This window comes from Myotis brandtii, unplaced genomic scaffold (assembly GCF_000412655.1).
Source record: "Myotis brandtii unplaced genomic scaffold, ASM41265v1 scaffold274, whole genome shotgun sequence".
Classification (NCBI taxonomy): Eukaryota; Metazoa; Chordata; class Mammalia; order Chiroptera; family Vespertilionidae; genus Myotis; species Myotis brandtii.
In genome coordinates this window covers 3,982,578-3,989,821 of record NW_005360425.1, presented here as the reverse complement: position 1 = coordinate 3,989,821, position 7,244 = coordinate 3,982,578, and positions in this window count along the sequence as shown.

Genomic DNA, 7,244 nt, shown 5'->3' with positions numbered 1-7,244 from the left:
GCCCAGACCTGGGAGTGGGCGCCTGGCTCCTAGGGCCGGGCCGCTGCAGACCTGCACCTGGTCCCTAATTCCCATTAATTGTTTAATTTAAAAAGTATTTATTTCTTTTAAAAATCAAAAAAGTGATCAACGCTAGTCGTGAAAAGCTCAAAGAATACAGCGATGCATAAAGTAAGGCACGAAAGTCCCTCCAATTCTTCCTTCTCCAACCTTCTCTCCAGAGATAACCACCCTTAACAGACTGGCATGTAGCCTTCCAGACTTTTAATATGCATAGCAATTTGATTAAAAAAAAATCAAAATCGAAACAACAGTCCCCCACCCCCCTCACCCATGTTATACATCCTGGTCTCTCGCTTGCATTTTACACATAAGAATGTGCCTGGAGGCCTTGCCACACGTCATCAGGCCTTGGCCTATCTAATTCTTTCCAAAAGCCGTATAATATTCCAGAATACCGGGGTACAATAATTAATTTAACCTTTTTCCTGCTATACTAATTAAACGATTGCTATATGCCAGGCCTTTAACGAAGCACCTTACGTGTATCGTGTTATTTCATCGTTATAACAGAGGCAATGTAAGAAATCCCCTTTTAAGAAATGAAGAAACTATAAATCATCTCCTACTGCTTGTATTGCTTCACCCATTCTAACGTCAGTAATATACAGTAATAAAAACAGCATGCCCAGACTAGGAGTCAAAAGCGAACTGTAATCCAAAATGAGACTTACAAGCAGAAGTGCTAGGTAACCAACAATGTCACTCACAAAGAGAAAGTCACCCTGTACTGTTAGTCTTAGAGGATTTGCTTCATCACCTCAACTCAACCTCCCCGTGTAGCAAGGAGGGCATAGGTTTCTAAGACATGACAACAGAGGCAGAGAAAAGCTACTAGTTGATTTCTTATCTGAATAGCTGCTCTTCTTTTAGGTCCCCTACTTTTCAAATTTAAGCATGCGTTTTTGTTTCTCTGTTTTTTCAACCATTAGTTTTTGAAGGGTAACAACTTTGTAATGCACGATTTTTCTTGTTTAATAACTTTATTACCTAAGATTATACCATTATTTCTAATACATTATGAATTAATTTTTATATTTAAAAATATCTAATTAATATGGAGCTATTGTTTTCTAATTAGCTGTGATCATTGAAATATGGTCTTGATTGATTCACACACATAAGTTTAAAATTCTTGTTAGCCTCTTAAATGATCATCCCAGTATTTTGATTAAAAATGTCAAAAGTTTGGGAATAAAAAAAAAAGAAAGAGAAAGAGAAAAAGAAAAAGGAAGAAACAGGCGCAGAGAGGCGAAGGAACTTGCCCGAGGTCACACAGCTAGTAAGTAAGGGCAAAGGCAGGATGCAAACCCAGGTGGACCTGACTGGGAAATCTTGCTCTTCTCCCAAAGCTCAGTGCTCAGCCAAATGTGTCATTCAGGTCACTGAATGCTGGCGGGGGCTTTTCCCTACTCTGTTAGTTCTTTAGCCCACAAGCAAGCTCTGCATCTGTGTTTCTATGAGATTCTGCTGATTTCATCCTGATGATTCTAGCACAATGATTTTGATCTAGGGATTAAAAAATTGCAATTGTATTGTATTTACTTGGTAAAAAAAGAAGTACTAGAGGGTATGAAATGAAAAGTGATTCTTCCACTCCAGATTCCAGTTTCCTCTTTAGAGGAAAACCTTGTTAGTTTCTTATGTATCTTTCTAGACATTTTCAATGCATATACTTTTCCATGTAAATGGTAGCATACTAGACAGGCCTCTGCACCTTGCTTTTGCCAATTAACATTATATATACACACATATATATGTATTTAATATGTTTTTATTAATTTTAGAGAGGAAGGAAGGGAGAGGGCTAGAGAGATAGAAACATCGATGCATCAATATAGATCAGCTGCCTTCTGCATGTCCCCTTCCGGGGATGGAGCCTGAAACCCAGGCATGTGTCCTGACCAGGAATTGAACCGGGACCTCTTGGTTCATGGTATGATGTTCAACCACTGAGCCACACCAGCTGGGCTAACATTATATTCTGAGATAATTTTGTATTGGCATATATAGACCGATCTCATTCTTGTTGTTTTTAAAATTCAATTTTGTTTTTGGAATAGGTAATACATCTAAAGGATTCAAAAATCAAAATAGTAGAAACGAGAATATATTGAGAAGTCTGACTCCAATCCCTGACTCCCCGGTGAGTGTTCCTCTGCCTCCTTTGGCATCGGCGTTCATTAGTGCATCTTTCCAAGTTCTCTTTATGCAGCATTCACGATACTTACGTATTTAGCTATCCTATTGGTAAATGGTTAGGTTTTTCAGGTTTTTTTCCCTCTTTTTTTGTGTGATCACATGAGAAAGCTGCAGCGAAATTCTTGTATAACATTTTGCACAAGTGTGTGAGCAGGAAAAATTCTTAGAAATGAAATTTCTGGATCAAAGGGCACGTAGGTTGAAAATGTGGAACTTAATGGCCAATTTGTCCTTCAAAGAAGTTGCACCTGTTTATATTCCTGTTGCCAGTACATGAGTATGCTGATATCTCCATATCGTCATCTACACTAGGTATTACTACATTTAAAATTTTTTGCCAATCTGGTAGTTGAAAAATAATAATTTATTGTTTTAAAGGTATGGGGATGGAAGAAACATTCCTCTACTCCCAAGGTGCTTTTGGGTGGTCTGATAATCAAATAGACTCAAGACAGATTAGCAGGAGAAAATGACCAAATTTAATTACATACATACGTATGGGAACCCTGCATACGTGAGAGGTTTCGAGGCATAAAGGGAAAAATGACAGATGACATTCTGAGCACTTTGGACTTCAGAAGGTCACTGCAGGGAGAGCACATGTTTAGTAATCAGTAGTTTGCCCTGCCATATAGATAGGTTATCTCTGATAACCTCTTAATATGGGCAAGGCCCCTGATTCAAACTCCTCCTGACAGCTCAGGGGGAGGCAGGAGTTTCTCTTGAGTCCTCAGGATCTCTGCTGCTTTTAGTTTAAAATAATCTGAATACCACTGAGGCACATCTTGGAGTGGCTTGTTTTAAACATTTACATTGATGACTGAGGCTGTACATCTTTTCAAATGTTTAAAAATCATCTGTATTCCTTTCCTTGTCTGTCACTATTTTCCTACTGGATTGTTTGACTATTTCTTATTGATTTAAAAAAATTTATATATTTTTTTAATTGATTTCAGAAAGGAAGGGAGAGGGAGCGAGAGATAGAAACATTAACGATGAGCGAGAATCCTTGATCAGCTGCCTCCTGCACGCCCCATACTGGGGATTGAGCCCGCAACCCGGGCGTGTGCCCTTGACCAGAATCAAACCCGGGACCCTTCAGTCCACAGGCCAACGCTCTATCCACTGAACCAAACCAGCGAGGGCTCTTACTGATTTTTGAAAGTTCTTACATAACATGGAAATTAGCCTTTTCTCAGTTTGCCATTTAAAAAATTTTGTTTTTGTTTTGTATGACAGAAATTTTCAAATTATTGTGTAATTAAATTTATTAATTTAAAATAATTAATGGGATATATATCTCACTTCAATCTTAAATACTTTTTCAAAATTTCAAAAATATTTTTCATGTTTTCTTTTGTATTTTTTATAATTTCATAATATTCAGATCTTTTATCTATCCAGAATATGTCTTAGTGTAAGAAGTGAGGTAAGAATTTAGTTTTTCTCCCCGAAATGGCCAGCCAATTGTCCCAACACTATTTATTAAATAATAAAACATTTCCGCATTGTTTTGAAATGCCATCTTTATTTTATATCAAATTCTGATATATGTTTGTGTCTATTTCTAGATAATCTATTCTTTCCATTGATTAGTTTGTCTATTCATGTTTCAGTACCAAATTGTTTTAATTACTGATGCTTTGTAATATGTTTTAATATGTTAGTAGGGCTAGTCCCCACTCTATTCCCCCCCCCTCCCCCCAGAATTTTTCTGGCTAGACTTACATGTTTATTTTTACATATAGACTTAAGATTTACTTGTTATGTCCCAAGAAATATCCTATTGGTACTTAAATTGGGATCATATTACATTTATAGCATACTTTAGGGAGAATTGATATCTTTAGTGAGTCTTTTTAATCAAGATGGCAATCTAACTTTCATTTACTCTGGGCAGAAGCAGTTTATACTCACCAAGTATTTAATTTGTTCCCCTGAATTTTGCTGCTTCTTGCAGATAGTAGGGCTACATAACTCGTTCTGGCCGGTAAAATATGAGCAAAAGTGGCATGTGACACCTGGGGGCAGAGGTAATGACAAACTCAAGTCTGAGTCTCTACTTTCTCTTCCCTTGCTTTGGTGCTCATGGAAGTATGAGGCGATACGGGATCAAAGCAAGCCCATTTCGGAGCCACACATGGGGGACAGCTGTCTTGAACATTTGCCCAGATACAGAACTGACTTCAGGTGAGAAATATAAGCTGGTATTGTGTTAAGCCACTGAGATTTTTGGGGCCACTTGTTTCTGCAGCATCATTTAGCTTAAACTGACTGATACACCCTCAGGAGAGGGTCCCCCACTGCCCCCAGGAGAGATTTAAAGTTTTACTCTTGTAGATGCTGCATAGTGCTCATTAGGCTTATTTCTTTTTTGTTGCTATTGTAAATGGGATTTTCTTTCCTTCCTGTATAATTCCTAATGGCTTTTGATACCGGAAAGCTATCAATTTTTGTAAGGATATTACATCTGTAATCATTCATTTTCCTGACACTCTTACATTTTCTAGCATATTTTCAGTTAATTATCTTAGGTTTACCTTTCCTTTTAAAAAATGTATTTGCTAGTATGGAGGTTGAAAATGAACTGCTATAGAGTCAGGTGTATTTTCTGTATTTGCAAAACAATTAAAACCATCTTTCCACAAAGTGTAAGGCGTGCTTGGGTGTAAAGGTTTCACATTAGAGGGTTTAGAGTGTATGGAGGCTGTGTCTACACGATCAGGCATGGATGCTGCTATGACTGGGTACCACTGTGTATTCAGGTGGTTTCTGATATATTTGGCCTCATTGGCTACTTTCCCCCAATTTTGTGGCTTAGTTATGTGGGCATCCTTGGGATGTCCAGTTTAGCAAAAATGACCTTCTTTGAACTAGAAATGCAGTTGCCTGGTGACTTCCGGTGGGCCCGGAAGAGAACCAGGTTTGAGTATTCATTCTCTTGTGCCAGGAACAAAAAGAATGCAGTTGAATACCGGCCCAAACCATTACATTTTTGAGTGTTCAGCTAACAATTTATGATGTAGAAATTTCCAAGAGAGGAAAGATTTGGAGCTTAACGTACAAGCCTGTCTTGAGGTTTGATGGTTAAATATTACATTCTAGAACTACAAGATGTAATAATAAAAAAATTTTGGGAAAATTTCCCTATAATGGCAGATGGAGATTAAAATGCATTTGGGGACATTTCCAACATACATGAACATAGTAGATGAAAGCAAGTCCTAAATGAGCTAACCTGTGGGAGCCAAGTCTGCCCTACGTCTCCAACTGAGGGGGGGGGTGTGTTTAAGACACTCAGGGGTCTCTAGCTAATTAGACTGTAAAGGGCCGGGGTGGAGGAGAAGGGGGGATGGGTGGGTAAAAGTTAAACAGCTGCCCAGCAGGTTGGTGAAAGAAATGATTCTGGAACAAAAATAGTTTTGGTTTGGAGTTTCAGATTACAAAATGCTAGCTCCAGTGAAGACCTAACCGGCATCAATACAGACGTGGAATGATGCCCATTCTGCACGGAGGTAAATGAAGGTGCGAAACACAAAGATCTCTACAGGCTACCCAAGGAGTCAGGTGTATTCGGGACAATAACGCACATCTCCTTGTCCGGTCTTCCACTCGGACTCTCCACCCTGTTGTTTAGGCTGGGCTGGCACAAACACCCTCAGGCTTATAGACTCTCCTTCTGCACGTGCTAATCGGCAACGTGGAGGGCAGAAACCCTCACATTCTAGCCAGAGGCTGTGCGTAAGGGAGACTTGGCCCCACACCCTGCAGTTGGTCCTCCCAGGAGGCTAAGAGTGTGATGACCCCAGGTGTTTTGTCCTCACTATGCAAAGACATGGGTTCCTGGTAGAGGAAGTGTCCCTGGGGTGGGGAACGCCCACGTGCTACTTATCAGCTGTGGGCTCCTCAGTAGCTGAGACTGAGGGACGGGGTGGTGGCATGCTTTTTAGTATCGAATGCGGCCCCTCCCCTTCCCCTCTCCCTACTCCCTGTGCCACTTCCAAATCTTCATAAAATCGATTGAAACTCACCAAATGCTCAGTGTGAATGGATTTCCAGTGGCCACTGGTCAAGGAGCTGATCTTCGCACCCTGAACTTGGCCCAGAGGTCAGCTTCCCATCTCAGCATCCTCACCGGCCTCATGCACATATGTTTCGGTGCTAACAGCAAACGCATTAGAGAGCAAGGGGGCTCTTTTCTCCAGAGCATTTATTATTAGGGGCCAATGGTACCTGGAGAAAAAAAAATTACCAACTTCCAAATTCTGTTCTGGAAGCCAAACCTAATTTAGGGCAGTACAATGTGCTGAAGAAAGATTGCCTCTTAATTTTAGATTCATGCGGAATGCAGGCAGGCAGGCAGAGTCCCTTACCGTAACACAGGCTGTGTGGTGGTGTAACAGAATAATAAATCCTGGAGGAATTCCCCAAGCAAGGTAAAGTAGGATAATATACATTTCTTAATATTGCAGAAGTTTCCTTAATCTCATTGTTTAAACTTTTCAATAAACCGTAATGTTTATTAGTAGTTTTTCATTTCCAACTGTCAGGTAATTCCTTTTGCTAAGTTGGGATAAACAGGGTCCCCCCAGTGCCTCTGCTTCCCGTTTGCTGTGATATATATCTGACCAGACACTTGATGTAATAGAGAAGTATTGTGTCTTCCAGTGTTGAACTTGGAGGTTCAAATGTGTTAATGCAATCGAATTGATTGTAATATTTTATAAAAGTTTCTCCGACGGAAATATGGTTAGCGATTCGAGTTGTCAGAGGTTATGAGAGCACATAGGGAGGCTCTTGCTTGCCGCTCGGCAAGTTTCTGGCTAAGTACTCGGGAGCGGGCAAGGAGGCTCGGTGTCCCCGGGCGTTCATTCTCCATTTTATAGGAAGAGATGCGCCTGAAGAAGGACAGCCAGGTTCCCCTGCCAGGGTCTGCAGGAAGGACCAAATGCACTTGTGTTCTGTACAGGGTATGCACCTGT